This window comes from Platalea leucorodia (assembly GCF_965183815.1).
Source record: "Platalea leucorodia genome assembly, chromosome: 7".
Taxonomy (NCBI): Eukaryota; Metazoa; Chordata; class Aves; order Pelecaniformes; family Threskiornithidae; genus Platalea; species Platalea leucorodia.
The window spans coordinates 27,498,006-27,515,367 of NC_138829.1; positions in this window are offsets into that span (position 1 = coordinate 27,498,006).

A 17,362-nucleotide genomic window follows, 5' to 3' on the forward strand; every position below is an offset into this window, starting at 1 on the left:
AGATGTCTGTTAAGGGACACCGAGCTAAATGATGTAGTGGCATATTGCATTGCTAAGCTAGGTTCAAAAACTAATTAGGATGCAAACAAGAATGAATGCGTAATGGTTTCATTCTAGAGCTGAGTAGAAATTTGACTGCAGTAGAGTTAAGCAAATAATTTCCAATGAATAATTGATTTCAATGTCACCTTTTCTGTTTATGAATTATCCACTAGCCTATTACAAAGTTCACTGGTTTGTTAATTTTATCTAATCTGTGCATTTTTAAAAGATTGGTCATTTCTTGAATGGTGTAAGTGAACATAGGCAGATAATGTGAGCATGTTTCTTTTATCTGACGACTCAGGTAACTGAACAGTTCTGTGAAAAGTAGAAATTCCACAAATAAAAAGTGTAAAATATATATTTGGCAGATATTTCTGGATTTTAGTTTCCAAGCCAAGAAAATCTGCATGGTTAACGTACTGGTAATACTGCAGTACTCAAGAGTTCTTGAGAAACTGTTCACAAGAGGGTCACAAACAGAAATGAAAAGGAATTTTGCATCTGGGTAGATCTGGCTGAAAATGTCTTTCTGCTTTTTGCTCTATGCTAATTCATACCTCAAGCCGTCAAAACATTCCCCAGTTTTCTGTTAAAGACTGGAACAATAGAGATGTGTCGCATGAGAAGAGAATATTATAATCTTTCCTTAATATATGAAACATTTTCACTGAGGCACTCTTTACATGCTCCAAAACGGGGTTGCAGCTGGCTCTTCGAACGGATTCATAGAATAAGTAAGGCTGGGTAAAAAAGGCCTTGCTACTTTGTGCGTATCCAGCATCAGGGACTGATCCTCCTGTAATCCTTGCTGCATATCAGGTCTCTCTCTTTGCCTACGAGATGTATACTAAAGAACAATTTCTCTCATCAGGAAGAAATTGGGCCACACTGGCCCCAGAAGTGTTGACCTCTTTGCTGTATGCATTGCCAAAATCAGACAGCTTTTCAGTGCTCATCAAGACTACTCACAGGGTATCATGACCCTTAATTAACATGGCAGCTGGTGCAGAGCGCTGCTGCTGCCCTGTTTGCCTTCACAAAGATGTTAAGCCAAATCTGTAAGTCAGTACAGACTTTTTTATTCCACTCTTCCCTTCACTTCCCATTTATGTGTATGAATCAAGCTGTTGACACTCTCTTTTTCCCCCTGTAAAATACTTGAAAATACGGGGTCTGTGCAACTGCCTCCTTCATCAGTGGCCTGATTTTAAATCTAACTGATCTTGTTTTTAAATCAGTATAGCTGCGCTCATTTCAGGGAGTAACTCAGTTTCACATGAGTGGAAAGGAAGAGTCCTTTCTATCTTCTAGAAAATTGAAGAAACGCTATGTTGTTATATTCAAAACAAATGCTGTGGGTGCAATAACATTTGGAACTGAGGTATATCACTACTCCTTTTTAAATTCATCATGCTGAACTTGTAAGGCACTCAGAATAATTGAGATTTTTGGGCCATGGAATATAGAGCCAGCACCAAATTTCTGGACACACATGCTAAATACAAATAATCCATGGGGCTTCCAAAACCAGATGGTTAGGTGCTATTGTAGTTTAATTTTTCCCTGTACTGCTTTACGGGCAGATTTTTTGTTATATTTAGCTGTTAGTTGATAAGAAATGTTGATTGACAGACAGCATCTCTGTCTCTTTTCTCATTGTTAATGGCTTTAACAAAATGAAAAATGGTCTTGTACTGGCTAACAACCTACGCTCTCTAATTCTAAAGCAAGCAGGGACAAGATGCATTAGCATGTTAATAGAACTTTGCACCCTAAGGTTCTGGTTTATCAGATATTAAGAATGCATTAGCGATTCACAAACAGTGATGGACAGCATTCGTTAACATGCTAATGCTACCTGAAAATATATGGTTATTGTTGTATCAAGCATCAAACAGTATCAGTGCAAGAATATTTTAAACATGAGCTTCTCATTTTATGAAGCTTTCCCTGTAACCTTGTTTGATAAAACATGTTGCAATGTTTTCAGAGATGACTGATGATTTTAAGCATCTTAAAATTGAGATATTATCTTAAGACTCTGAAAGGGCGAGATTTTCAGAGATGCTAATATTTAGATTATGTGCCGTATCTAATCTAGTGATTAGATCTTGGTATATAATCTAGGTACCAAGTGATTGGTATCATGTACCCATAATGAAGACACCTGAAATCACTACCCATTTCTGATTACACAGTAGGCCAATTTAACCTCTTTGTCAATTCACAAGTCAGGATTTGGTTTATATTGGTTTCCAGCTCACTGAGAAACCTTCCCAGCCTACAGTCATATATTGTGGTTTTGATGGATAAACATGTGGATCAGGCTATAGAAAATGAGTCAAGATAGGTGAATTTTAGTTAAATTATATTTGGGGTTCAAAGCTCATTGGAAATACCATATTTTTGCATAGCCTCGACCTTGTTTGAGCTGAGTTTCACTTAGTGTTTTAGTTTGTTTCATTGAGTCAGGAAGTTTGCATATACATACATAAAAACCAGACAGCACATTTCCATGAAGCTGACTGGTCTGAAAATTCTGAGTTTCCCAACACTGTAATAGATGATAGTTCTATTTGATTCATTTAAGTGCTTGAAGTGAAATTAATAGCTATCTTTGGTAGAAACAAGCAGATTTATCACTGTGCCTTTGGTATTTGCTCTGCTTTATCTTTTGTCTTTCCTCTATGCTTTTGATTCATAGTGCACCTAAAGCTAGAAGCTGACAGACACAAGCACAGACACATGCTACTCCGAAATACTTTTGATAGGTTTATGTTAAAGTGACAGGGAAAAATGACAATATAAAGTATAAGCCCTAGTGTAATTGTTAGTAAAAATACAATTTTGGATGTGAAAGCCTACCAAGAGAGCTGCAAGGAACACTTCTGGAGCTATAGCCGATTGAACGTATCTTCCTATTTTGTTTTTTTCTAAGATTAATAACATAGCTTTCACATTGTTTATGTAGATTAACATTTTCGCTTGGCACCTTCCCATAATTTAGAGTCAGCAAAATCCCCAGTCTTCAAGTGCAGTAATGCAATTAAACATTAGCCCTTGGATCTCATTAACTTATTTGCTATTCATTATTGACTGGATGTATCACAAGAACAAATTTCAATCTGTGTGAACAGTGTTTATTGGCTGCATCTGCTATTCAGTACTGCTGCTCTCACGGATGTGTGGGATTGGTCACTCACATTGTCAATGAACCAGACAGCTTACATCACGATCTAGGCAGTTCTGGATACCTTATGCCAAGTCACCATCTTAGTATTTTCAAGTATAGGCTTATCCTCATCTTCATACTCAAGTCTCCCCTCCCTCAACTCATCCTACCCCTCCAGGTAAAGGCTCCTGGTGTTTTCTGAAGATGTAATTTATTATACAGTACTTCATGTCTATAGATTTAGGGACCATACTTCTTAATCTCTTTTATCTGGGTGGTGCTTTTGTGTAGGCATCAGTCTACAATCTTCCACCCCTCAGATGGGGTTCATATGATGACAACATGGCAATATCTCAAGGAGATTCCACCTTCTGGTAGGTGAAGGTAGCTTCTGCCAGCGTTTACCTACCCCACTAAGTACTCATTAGAGAGAGCTGATCTAGACCCAGAAGTACTATAGCTGCATTGGGAAGGAACAATGTCAACACTGTTTCTAGGATCTGTGGATTTTTAGGATCTGTTTTCACAGCTCTCTAGGCTTATCAGTTCCATCTGTTCTAGCTGAGCTACCTCTAATGTACTAAATTGAGTGGCATAGCACACCTTTAATTGGAAGGTGTTTTGTGATGCCCTCCTTAACTTTTCTGTGAGGCAAATCAAGTAGATTTATTATTGATTTTGCCCCAGTGAACTGAGAGAGCAATTTATGGTGGTGGGAGAGGTGAATCTGCATATTATATGACATGTGAGGATGGCTCGTCTCTGGAGTATAAGCAGCGCCTCTGAATCTTAACCAGCACAAAGCACTTCAACATGTTTGCTGCTATGTCTATATCACCTGGGCTAGCATGGAAAAATCATGAGGAAGGGTACAGGTAAGCATTCTGTATTTTATATATGCAGCTGGGAAAAAATTATTAGTGCTATCTCAAGATGTTATTTAATGGCATACCTGTAGAACAGAAATCACTGTCCTCTACAGGGTAGGGTACTTTATTTAGTCCTCCACAGCTAACTCTAACCATATCATATATCTGGGAAATAACTGCTTGGTTTTATTAGAACAGTGCTATTGGTATTGCACTTGTACTTGGGAATCTCTTGTGATCACTGAGTCTTTTCCTATTAAATTCCTAGCAGTAAATTTATGTGAGAGTAATAGGAAAGTAAGATTCAGACAAGGAATACTATATATTTTTTATATATAGTATTATTTAAAACGTCTTAACATATTGTTTTTTCATTTAACACTCCTACATTGAAATGCCCAGAATTTATAGTCAGAATAGGCGGCCTGTCATTCCACTCAGCATAAAAAATCCTAATAGGATACTTTTTCTTCCCTCAGGAGGCACTAATAATCATACCTTGCTCTTACTTGGCACATCTCATCCACAGATCTCAAAGCACCGTATAAAGAAGTTTAAAAGTAATTTAAAAAAAACGGATTGGAAACAGGTTGCTGTTTCATATGATTTAAATTTTCCTTTCCTTCTTTTATTTGAAAATTTCGACATTTCTCCCATACGAACAAAAGCTAACTGGAGATACACAACCCTGAATATTGGGTGACTCGGTGGTTAGGACACTTGGTTAAGATGTAGTTCAGGCCCTGCTCAAGTTCCTTCAGGCTTTGACTCAAAGCAGAGATTTGTGCATTTTTAGTGAGCTCTTTTCAAATCATTCAGTGCTAAATGTAGTGAAGCTCCTAGCTGCAAATAATTAATATGATCAGTTTCAGTCTTTTTGTTTTGTTTGTGCTTTGTAAATAGACCTTGGATCTCATTAATTTGTTTGCTATTCATTATTGATTGTATGTATCACAAGAAGAAATTTCAATCTGTGTGAACAGTGTTTATTGCCTGCATCTGCTATTCAGTCCTGCTGCTCTCATGGATGTGTGGGATTGGTCACTCTAGCTCTACAGCTTTGTTTTTCTCCCTTGACTGGTTTTGCGGTCAAAACATGAGGCCAATTGCTGCCTTGGGGAAGGGAAGGTAGTGGTTGTCGTGCCGTGGTATTAGAATCCATTGCTGGTGGATGATCTCTAAACGCAAAGATGGAATAAGACTCTCCAGACCACTGGCAACAAAGGTGTACTGCCATTGGACATGGGGCGGACTGATGTTCATGCTTCCATTTGCTCCTTTTCACTCAGATGGATCGTAAATGGTTGGCTGAAGCAAAACACGATAAGCTTGCAAACAGAGCATGAAGTCTTTGTTGAGTGAGGAAGGGAAAAGAAGGGATAGAAAGAGTAAAGCAAGCAGGAAAAAGCAACAGAAGAGGAAAACTATAAACATGATGGAGGAAGAATTAGCAGCTTCTTCCACTTCTCAACCTCTCCTGTGCAATTGCTTTCTTTTCTCTGTTATCCTCCGTTATCCTGTAGACTTGCGCCAACACTTTTAAGCTGCTCAAGTACATAGGTTTTGGCTGTTCAGGACTTCCAGACTGACTCTCTTAACACTTGAACAATCATCTTTTATGCTACCATTGCACGTACGGGACATCATCATAAATGATATCCTGTCTCTAATGCCTCTTATAAATAAGCTAGGGAATAAAATGGAAGAGGAATTGACTGAGTTTGTTTGAGCAAACATAACCAATGTTATCCAGATTATTTTTCAATTTAATTTGAAGTCATTTTCATTGTACGTGTATGCCAAGACTATGATTGCACCAGGCCTTTTCATCTTTAAAACAAGCAAACCAAACTAGATAATATCAAATCTCTCCTTTCCATGATGTTGCACAACTGCATTAAGGATTTCATATTGCAAATTATGCAGACAGGTTTCTGGAAACGGTTGGTTGATTAGGTCTGTTTTGGCAGATTTACTATCAACATTGTTGCACTGTTACATGAATATCCAGACTAGCTTAAGTACTGTTGAACTTGCTTGTGCTAACCATTTGCCTCTCACGAATAAAAATAATGAATTTACAGAAACTGGGCTGGCAGAGTACCTGAGAAATAAAGCTGATAAACTCTGAAAACATCCATCTTCCAAGAGCAATTAATTTTGCAGCTGAACTTTCAGTATTTTATGCTTGCCCAGAGACAGCCAATGATGTTAGGATTTCTGTGGTTGAAGGAAGAATGATTATTTGCTCTTGCAGTCATAGTCTTACACCCAGTGTCTAACTACCTCTAGAAAGAGATGATAAGAGACTGGTAACTGTGTCCCAACTGTAGTGATACTGCCACCGTACTGTCTTTGGTCCCTTGCCTTTTATTCGGGTAAGCATGTACCAGTTGCAGTGCATGAGCTAGCCCAGAAAACACAGTTATTGATCATAGGTGAAAAGTTCTTTTTCTTGTTCCTATTGTGTTTTCTGACATTACACAATTTCCTTCTTTTAGAGGAAAAAATTGTTAGGTTAAAGATGATATGCTGGCTGATGTACTGTTGCGCCAAGCAATAAATGCCTAATATAAAGGTAAAGGTTGTTCATGTAAGCAGAAAGGAGTTGCTTATAGCTTTAATGGTAGCCCGTCTTCCAGTACTGCCTCCATGTGACATTTCTGGCTCAATTTTCCGTGCTACTCTGAGTCATCAGTGACAATCCTTTCCTTCAACTTCTTTAAGTTGCAAAAGACATCTTGGCTAAGGGAAATAACAGAATATCAGAGGAAAAAATAAGGAGCATTGCATTGATCTACCCCAGCCAGAGGTGGCCCTATGTTCTAGAAAGTGTGTTCCCAAATCTCAGTAGAAAGTACTTCAGCAAGCACTGCAATTCCATTAACTACACCCGTTGCAGTCTAGCAAATGTTCAGTCATGATAAAATGATGTTGGGCTGGCTGTGTCCTGGGGGATGGCATTATTCAGTTTGAGGGGGAAAAAATAAATATAAAGAATGAGAATTGCCTGTACTCCCAAGCCTTTTTCACCTCTAGCAGATAAATCTAAATCTCCCAGTTGTTCAGCAAAAGGGCTAATATACTAGAAGGATGAAGAGACTATCATAAAGATACATGATATCATAATTTTTTAATGTATTTAAATGCACTTCAACAGCAGAACTGTGGTAACTGGCAGTATTTAGAAAAAACCTTAAACTGATGTAAAGTGGCATGCTTACAGCTGCTTTTCCATATTGAACAGAAAATTAATGTTTTTTGAAAGCTGACTGTCATGATTTAACCCCAGCCGGCAACTAAGCCCCACACAGCTGCTTGCTTAGTCCCCCCTGGTGGGATGGAGAGAGAATCTGAAGGGTAAAAGTGAGAAAACTCATGGGTTGAGATAAAGACAATTTAATAGGCAAAGCAAAAACCATGCACGCAAGCAAAGCAAAGCAAGGAATTCACTCACTACTTCCCATCAGCAGGCAGGTGTTCAGCCATCTCCAGGAAAGCAGGGCTCCATCATGCATAATGGTTACTTGGGAAGACAAATGCCGTAACTATGAATGTCCCCCCACTTCCTCCTTCTTCCCCCAGCTTCATATGCTGAGCATGACATCATATTGTGTGGAACAACCCTTGGTCAGTTGGGGTCATCTGTCCCAGCTGTGTCCCCTCCCAGCTTCTTGTGCACCCCCAGCCTCCTCGCTGGTGGGATGCTGTGAGAAGCAGAAAAGGCCTTGATTCTGTGTAAGCACTGCTCAGCAGTAACAAAAACATCCCTCTATTCTCAACACTGTTTCCAGCACAAATCCAAAACATAGCCCCATACTAGCTACTACAAAGAAAGTTAACTCTATCCCAGCCAAAACCAGCACAATGAAATATGCTGCATTCCTTGGTTTGGAGTATGAAGTTCCAAAGAGCAGGTGCCCTCTTCTGTTCTGAAAATGTTACAATTTTTGTGGAAAACGTGCGTCCTGGTAAATTATATTAGTTGCCCTTTTTTTGAAGTTCATTGCCTATTTTTTCTATTTCACTTATTTGTTTTGGGTTACTACACTACAGTTTCTTTTCCATTCTTTTCTTTTCAAATCTAGGGATTACACTGAGCCTTTGTCCATTTGGTTATTCTTGGCTAATACTCCAGCTGCCTATTTCCTATTGAGTAATCAGCTGTCACACTTTATGCTTTATTTATCTATATTTATTGCTATGATGGTTAGGTTTGTGTTAATTTTGTAGCAGTGTTTTCACTGCAAATAATCATGTTCCTTTAAAGGAATAAAGTTCTGAATTAATATAGTACAATAACTTGTTTGTGCACAGCACTCCAATAATCAGCATGTCATAACCATACAAATAAATATGTAGCCAACATTACATTTCCATCCAACACATGCATAACATTAAAAAGATGGAATTTGTTTACTTTATCTTAATACGAACTTCTGAGTATGCAGTAGAAGCGTTCAATAATTTAAAGAATGAACATCTGTGAACCATCCAAAGCTTGGTCTCTTTTGAGCTGTAGAGGGAATGAAGTTCTTCAAAGGGTGTTTGAAAGTAGCCTGAAGTGCTCAAATATCAATGATTTTTTCAATGGGAATTAGGTAATTCTCTCCTATAAATTCTATTTGCAGCATCTTTCCTTTTTCTGTATTGATTAGACAATCTCTCTAGCTATAGTGAGATCCTAAACCAGGGGACCAAGCTCTTATTTGGATACACTCCTACTAATGAGGTCTTCTCATGAAATAGAGCCTAATGTCCAAGAAACCTATGAAAACAGGTAATCTTTCAGCATTTTCCTCTGTTTTGTTCTAAAACAAGACAAGAAATTCAAAATTATTATTAAATCAGCTAGAATTTGATGCAACATAAAGGCTGGAATCTAATTCATCCTTGAATTTGACTAACTTATTGCCACTTTGGTCCATTCCTCATCAATATAGGGTTTGAAAAACCAATTAGTTTCTGTCACTAATTTATATATGCTCATGTTATTACAGCATGTCAAAATAAGGAAAACCTTAGGGTACCCTGGTTTATATTTCTTGACACTTGTGGGGTCTTTGCCAATGAAAATATGAATCAAAGGTCTGAGTTCATTACTGTCTCTGACAGTCCTGCCAGATTTTGGGTTTGCCCTATTTCATTTCCTTCCTTTCCCCCCGCCCTCCTTTGCAGCTATGACCTTTGAAACAAGAACGGGAACTGACAGACTGACTAGCTACAGAGGAGAAAATAATTAAGCAGACCACCTGCAGCACTGTCAAATGTAGAGATAACAAACTAATGGGGGAAAAAAGAGAAAAATAACATTTTTTCCTTTGATCTTTTCCCATCATAGTTCTTCTGGGTACTCTTACAAAAAATTCTTAAATAAAAATGTCTTTAAGCATTTTATATCCATTATAAATGGCATGCTATATAACATATTCTTAAAACAGAATGGATATAATAAAGTTCTGAATTGTTTTGATGCGTTGCCAAAAAGAATCTGCAGTGCCTCTTAACACAGTCACTTTAGAGTGTTGATAAAGTATTCAGTGTATTGTACTGTCCTGCCATGCATTTTAAATATCTGCAAAACCTATTTAAGTAATCAGGTACCTGTGCAATTAACAATAACTGCTACATTATGCATGATTCTTGCCTACTAATAGTAAAAGTCAACTGTAGTGTTCCATTAGTGATTTTCAATTTGCTGCTAAGTTTTCTGCAACTGATTGATGCTACTTGAGTTAGTCTACAAAGCTGCAAAACCAAAAATAGTGTGCCTCCCATCTCAAAGAAAACTCTTCTTCAAGGAAAGGAAACTTTCCTTCACAACTAGAATGAGAGCGGGCTAGAGAGACTGGGCAGACGTAATCTCACATTCCCTATCGTGTGTCATGATAAAAACCTGTTTCCTGGCTGCCCAGCAGGCAGTGACGTTCAGCTATTGCAGCCAGTTACGTTTGCAGCACAGGAACTTGCTCTGCGTGACATAAAGTGGTCAGGATGAAGGTGACTGTACTTACGGCTCATCCTGATGAGCAGCAGCAGCAGCTTCAGTCTGGACTACAGGGTTCTATCGCTCAATCTGAGAAAACATTTCACATCACATGCACAGTGTGGCACACCGAAGTGTGAAGACCTACCCTGTGAGGAAAGGGCAGGCAGAGCTGGGAGTTTAACTTGTGCTCAAGGGCACTTCTGTCAGTTGTGTGAATATGGCAACAGGAGGTTTATGGATAGCAGGTGGGAGTGTGGCTCATGGCTAGTTTATAGCTGGTATCCTAGGGGATCTCTGGAGCATCCTCGTACCCTGCTCTGTCAGGGTACCTATGTGCCTCTACAAAACACCACTAAATCCGGCTGTACTCTGAGCAAAGTCCTGATGCAACTTCGGGAAGCATGAGGTAACAACTTCTCCATGTTAAGCCATGTTCAAGAACAAATCCCACCAACTCTGAAGATGTGCCTAGACACCATGCTGGCCTGGGCTGTGGCACCTGTCTGAAGCATGACTGCTTAACATAAACAACTGGGGACCCACATGGGAACATGTGTTGGTAAATCCTCTTCAGAAATCCCTAAATGCCACCCTCACTAGACTTGCAATAGTGTTTTTGCTGCTATATTTATTCCTGGCACCTGTAGAAACGCAGACTCCTTCCAGGCACGTTCCAATAACAGCGGCAGCTGGAATTCCTGTGTGGGTTTGCTTGCAGAGCTGGGCTGTTCCCCAGATGTGAGATATCATATGCCCAAGCATGCTGCCAGAGGCATAAAGGGGGAGAAGGGGATGGAGAACGCAGAGAGGGAGGAGGAACCCTGGAACAGAAGTGTGTCAAAGTGTTATCTGGAACAGGGCCTTTTCAAAATGGGCATTGCACAAGCCTCTTCCCCCTTGGGAAACTGGCTTATTATTGATGGTTTCTGAAGCAGTATCTCTGTCAGCAATTGAACATCAACTCTCTTGGGTCCCCCCTTGGGAAAAAGGTGTCTTGTCTGCCTCGAAGAAACTTGGTAGTATTCAGTACGTATGATAAGGCTAAATCTGGCATGCTGGTGATATGTGATCTTTCATTAACAGTTACAGCTGACAGAAGTTCTACTGAATCACTGTTGTCTTAAGTCAGATTTTAATTCTGTAGACAAACTCTTTTGCACAGCTAAATTTTTCTTTGATGTCAACTCTGTATTGTCGTAGCATTTGGGAGCACTTTGCATGCTTAGTGTAGCAAAGCAATCTCTGCCCAGGAAATGAGGGCTGGTATGCAGAGTACAAAATTCCTCAAGCCTGAAATCCCCGCAGCATGAATGAAAGGTTGCAGCTACATGTAAGCCACCAAGAATGAGAATCTGGTTTCTCAGGAACAAGACTCAGTCTAAGACCAGTAAGTGGCAAGCTGGTAAAGCCATTAGGCAGTAAAGTTGACTGCTGAGAGAGTAGCCTGGGACCATTTCTGTGTTATTACAGAAATGTTACCAGTATATTGCTTCCATCCACACTCAAAACTACAACATCTGGCTCAGGTATTCCACAAATTTTATAGTATAGTGGAGCATTAAGGCATATGGTAGTAAAATACCCAGTCATTCTACCCATTTTGCTTCTTTTGTTGGGCATTCAGTGTAATTTGCAATGTGTTCTGTAGATCCATAGAAGTCATGTATTTTCCTCTGTGTTTTCTCAGTTAGCTGAATTTGTGTGTGTGTTTGTTTTTTTCAGTACTGTGTTTTTACATATCAGACTTTAAACCCCATACAAAATGGTCGCACAGCTTGAACGGTGCTTGCTATACCCTGATTTATCATTTTCTACTTCTGCCATAGATGGCTTAGTTATGGTCTCCTGTATTGTCAGATCTTATTCAAGCTGCAAATGCTTTTCAGCACAAGTACATTGTGTAATGATTTTCAAGGGCCTGATCTTTAGTCGTTTCATTTTCCATACTTCTAAACTTAAATATGACTATTATCTCCTTTAAAGCAGCATTGTATCGTCTGGCTGTTAACTGATTTCTGTCTACACTGGCAAAATTTATGATGTTCGGCTATATCATTGGACATAAAAAGTCCTTTAATGCCAGAAGTGCAGTCTCTTATTTCTCTTCAGCAAATGTGAAGAAAATGTGCAGAAAACACATTCTGATCTAAAATGTATCAGCAAAAGGAACAGCTTTCCTCAGCAAATTTTTTGGCATTGTAAGTACAGACTTGAAGCAATCTCATCCAAGTATTTTAAAGGAAGCACAGGTTTGCTTGGGTTTTGCAGACTGGTGTAGGAGAGAGTTCAGGCTGGCAGAGATATTCTCGTCACTATCTTATTGGTTAGTTCAGTGGAAACAGTTGAGTACAATTGAAAGAAATTTGTTGTGCATATCTGGGCTCTTCAACTAGCCTGCCAAAACTGTCATTTGAAACACGCCACAAGACAGCAGATAAAAATACTAGCAGGCATGCAATATGTGAGAAATACCACCTCCTCTGTACAAGTCCTGAAGGTGATTCTGGGAAGCCCAGTGCAATGCAGAGGTTAAACAATAAGCGCAAGAGCAGAGTCCAGATTTGGCAGGGTGGCCGAGTTGTGCTGTTCAGCTGTGAGTCCTTTGGAGATGCAGCACAGCAGCCGCTGGCCAGAGTTGTTCTTGTGGGGTTTGTGTTGAGAGAGGGCAGTGGTGTGATATTATTCTCCAGGAACTTGATGCTAGGGAGAGGAGGGGCATTTTCATACCCCAGAGCTGCAGAACAGTGTTCTGGGTAGCTCTGACTTCTGGGAGTGACAGAGAATCTGACAGCTTAGAGCTGCTGCATCTGGAAGATCCTGAATCTTGGACAGTGGTGGTGCAAACCCTGCGCTACCTATTTCTTGAAACTTGGTCCTGAAAGGCTGAGGCACCGATTGGCACAAAAAGTTGAGATACCTGGCATAGCTGAATTTGCTCCTGCCAAAAGGCAGATGCAACAAGGATAAACAAGAGAGAAGACATGGCTTGCAGAGTGGACATGTATGGATCAAGCTGAGGGGAGAACAACACATGAGCACATCTTTGGACACGGGGTCATGAAAAGCAATACAGGTATACTGCTAGAGAGACCACCTTCATAGTCTAATAGAAGGGCCCCAAGCAGAAGCCTTACAGGATGGTGTTACTCACAATCTGGAGTTATATTGCAAGAATCTTCTTCACCCTCAGATAAAATATACAGTAGCTCTGGTTTCAGTATATGCAGTCATTTTTATGGATGGGTGGTTGTGAGTATCCAAAACCAAGAAATAAAAATTACTTAAATACAAAATATGATCTCAGTGAAAGGACTGAGAGATTGCTAATGATCCATATATACGTATAAGCACACATACATATATTTTCTCTGATCACTCTTTATAATTTGGAGCAACAGTTAGAGAGCCAAATGTTCTCCAGGGAAAAAGACAGGCAAGCGGCTACTGTCCCTGCAGGAGTCTGTTGCATGTAAAACTCAGCACAGGCACAGCAAGTGGACATGAGCCATGTGATCAGAGCAAGGGCAATAGTTCTGTTCAGTGTTCCTGATGCCAGGAATACATCTGGCAGCTGCTGCTCACCTGCAGATCAACTGTGTATGCAGTACGTGCTGTGCATCTGGAACATAATGAACTTAGGAGATGCGCTGGCTGATGATGACTTGCCCTCACAGTAAGTTCCTTGTGTTCAGAAAACACTGAAGGTCTATTCTGAGTTTACTGCTTGTCAGCTTGCCATGTAAAATAAGCCTGCACTGCATAGAACGGTCCAGAGTCACAGCACGTGCTACACAATGTGTGTGCACCTATTTGCGTGCAGGACTTCCTGGGACTGAGACGCTGAAGTCCGGCTCCTTCTGGTCTCTTTCTACACCGATCTAGTAAAATGCCCTTAGGCTGCAACTCTGGTTTTCCTCATGCAAACTATTTTAGGAATTTTAATTTGCTTAAAAGTTATGCACTTCAGCAAAGCAAACATACTTTCACAAGTGTGAAAGTAATTAACATGTAATAGATTACAAAGCTTGGCAAGGTGGTTTATTTAGTTGGGACTAATAGACTCTTCATGTGCTGATGTGTTTTATACTCCTCACAACTTTTGTGTGACATCAACTTAAACATAAAAAGTGCTGTGTTAGTGAAAGACGTCAGTTAATTTGAAAATATTTACTCGCTATCCAGCATTCCTCTTACGAAACAGGCAAAGAGGAACTGTTTAATGGAATAGAGAATTAATTGTAAAATATATAATTTTAATGGAAGGTACTGAAAAACTTCATGATTAAAAGATCAACAGAAGACAATTTTAAAAGCAAATTGTATAAGAAGGAATCTGTCTGGCAGACAGAGCAGCCAAATTATATTTGATACTTTCTTTCTAAAGCAAAACCACAAAACCAAAAAACAACCCAAAAAGTCTGCAAAAAATATTTAATCATATTGAAATATTATGTTTTATTTTTCAGAAAATCATTTATAGGTTAGATGGTAAATAATTATAAAGCCAGGCAGTGCTTCATACTGCATCCCTGCTGCTGGGTAGTGACGTTGCTTAGTAACACTTGAACACGAAGCATCCTCCCGGATTGGCTGGTGCGGAGTGTCAGCGCGGGCTATAATGTGCAGCCAGAGAAGATGCATACTGGGCTCATGAGCCATCCCTTAGCTCTTTCCTTGAAATCTCATTTTCTGTTTAAATAGGTATTTTGATTTCTTGCCTTATTTAGCTACTCATCCATGCTAGACAATTCTGTATTTCATATACATGAGGAACTCTGACTGAGCAGAACATAGTAACTGAAGTTTTGAAGCTACAGGGGTAATGGTCTATATTTTCTAAAAGCTTTGCTACCTCTTTCTATGATATTTGCAAATATATCCACTCAGTAATGCAAAGTCTCACATTTCTGTTCTCTGCTTACACCACCCACACCACACATGTATTAGCTGGTTTAGTGGGACGAAAGTTTACCCTTTTAAGGCACTTATTGGTTAGACAGGCAATTTCTTTTCTCTTTTTTTTTTCCCCTTTAGTTGTGTTTGACCCTTCCTATTCACATGTAAAACTAGTTCAAGGTGCTTATCTAAGAGTAAAAAAGGTTCTCAGGAACTGCCTTGCCTTTTATAACCTATTACAGCAGAAAAGGTGAACAGGAAAGTGCTTGTTGTTAGTACCTAAGTACTAGTGCTCAGTTCAATTCAGTAGCAGTTTGCGCTTGTAATTTATACCTCTGCAAAATGGATGTAGAAAGCTACTATTCTGACTTCATGGCACCTTCCACCTGTTTTTGTAATTTATACCTCGCAAAGTGTCTGCTGAGTGCTATCAAACCAAAAGTCACATTTTATGTCCATTTTGCAGAGGTATAAATTTCAACAAAAATTGCAGGGCAATGCTGGATTGGACATGAAGTATTTTTATGGAGACTTAAATGAAACAAAGTTATCAGCCCTGAAGTCTTTAAACGGATAAAACTCCTACCAAAATTATGGTTATGTAAGGACTGTAGGGTATAGCTTCCATCGCCTGTGAAATGCTTTGGAAGTTTTAGTGCCAGTCTCTACATTGATGACTTGCACAGATCTACCACTCTACTCCAGACTTATTGACTGTAACCGAAATTAAACTGAAAACTAAGCTGATTGTCTGACAGAGGTCTGTTGTAGATGTCTGGCAAAACCAAAGAATATCTAAACCATAACTCTCAAATGTCTTCCTCAAACCCTCTCTACTGCTTTCTTACTCACTATTGATAATAATAACAGTCTACTTGTCATGTAGACCCATTATTTGAGACTGACTTCTTTCTTGGTCCCTTTGTCCATCTTAGATGTAAGCCTTTTATCTCTGAAATACAGGGGTATTTCAACTTTTATACCCTCCATCCTAAAACCCTTGTCCAAAATATTTATGTTCTGAGTGTTGCAGTGTCTCTTTTGAGGCTTGACAAATGCAGTCTAGTCCTCTCCCATTCACTCACAAAGTTATTGCACAGATCCTCTTCACAACCCTTCACTGACTGTGCCTCTCACATCAAACATCAGATCGTTCTCTCCACGCTGACTCTTAGCTCATGTTCACTCTTGCATTGTTGATTTCCAGCTTCGTTTGACTGTCACTTAATGAATTTCTCTAAGATGTATTTTAGTTCAGTAGCTGTGAAGTTTCTAAACTTGTCAGACTGGCTCATTCATATTAGGGCTACTCAAAAAAACAACTAATCCTGTGGTTACTCTCTGTGTTTGCTGTCTTTAAAGCTGACACTGAGGAACAAAACAAAGCTGTTGCGCTATGTGGTGTAGGTGGTAGTATAGTAATCCCTACTCTCATTTCTCTGTGACTCTCAATTCAGAAACTTAATGTCAGCTGCTTCTATGTTTTGATGATTTCTGACCTGATGACTAAGGTATGGGAGCATCTGACATTTGAGAGGAGGCTGACATATGAGGAGAGAGCTGGGATGTCTAGTCTTGGAAGTGAAGGCTCTGAGGGGGATCTTATAAATTTATATAAATGCTTGATGGGGGAAAGTAAAGAAAATAGACCCAGACTCTCAGTGGTATCCAGTTAAAGGACAAGAGGCAAAGGAGAAAAAAAGAGTACAAGAAATTCCCTTTAAACAGAAGAAACAACCTTTTTTACTGTAAGGGTAGTTAACACGGGAGCAGGTTGCCCAGAGAGACTCTGGAGTCTATGTTCCTGGAGAACAACTTGCTCTACATGACCTGCTTTGATCAGGGAGTTGGACTAGATGATCTCTAGAGGTCCCTTCTAACCTCAGTGATTCTGCGTCCTTCTAGTCAGCCATGACTGGAGGCATTTCTGATCTAGATTTGTGTAATTACCAGGTTGAGAGCTCTGACCTCCTGCTCACAAGTGCAGCCTCCGAAGATTTAATAAACAAAACAAACCCTAAACCCCCCAAAAATTCTGATTGGAGGGTGGATCTGGGAAGGAGCCCTATCTTGAGAGATATATTTGCCCATGCTCCCTGTCTGTGAGCAGAGATGAATGCAGAAACCATAGTTCATTGGTGGGAGCAGTAAGGTATCTTTCGAAAGGATCACAGAACAGTTGCTATGTTGACTTACACAGCTGAAAACCCCCATAGGAAGACATGGGGTGGGGGTAAGCCTTTTGGGGCAAGGCAGTCACTCTATTATCAGTAGGAGACTGGGGTGTCTAAACTCTCAGATGAATATTGGTCTAGCTGCTGACCTCCACTGGGACCTGGGAGCAGAAGAGAGGTAGCATCCTAGTACGAGGCTGGGAGCAAAGGGTTGTCA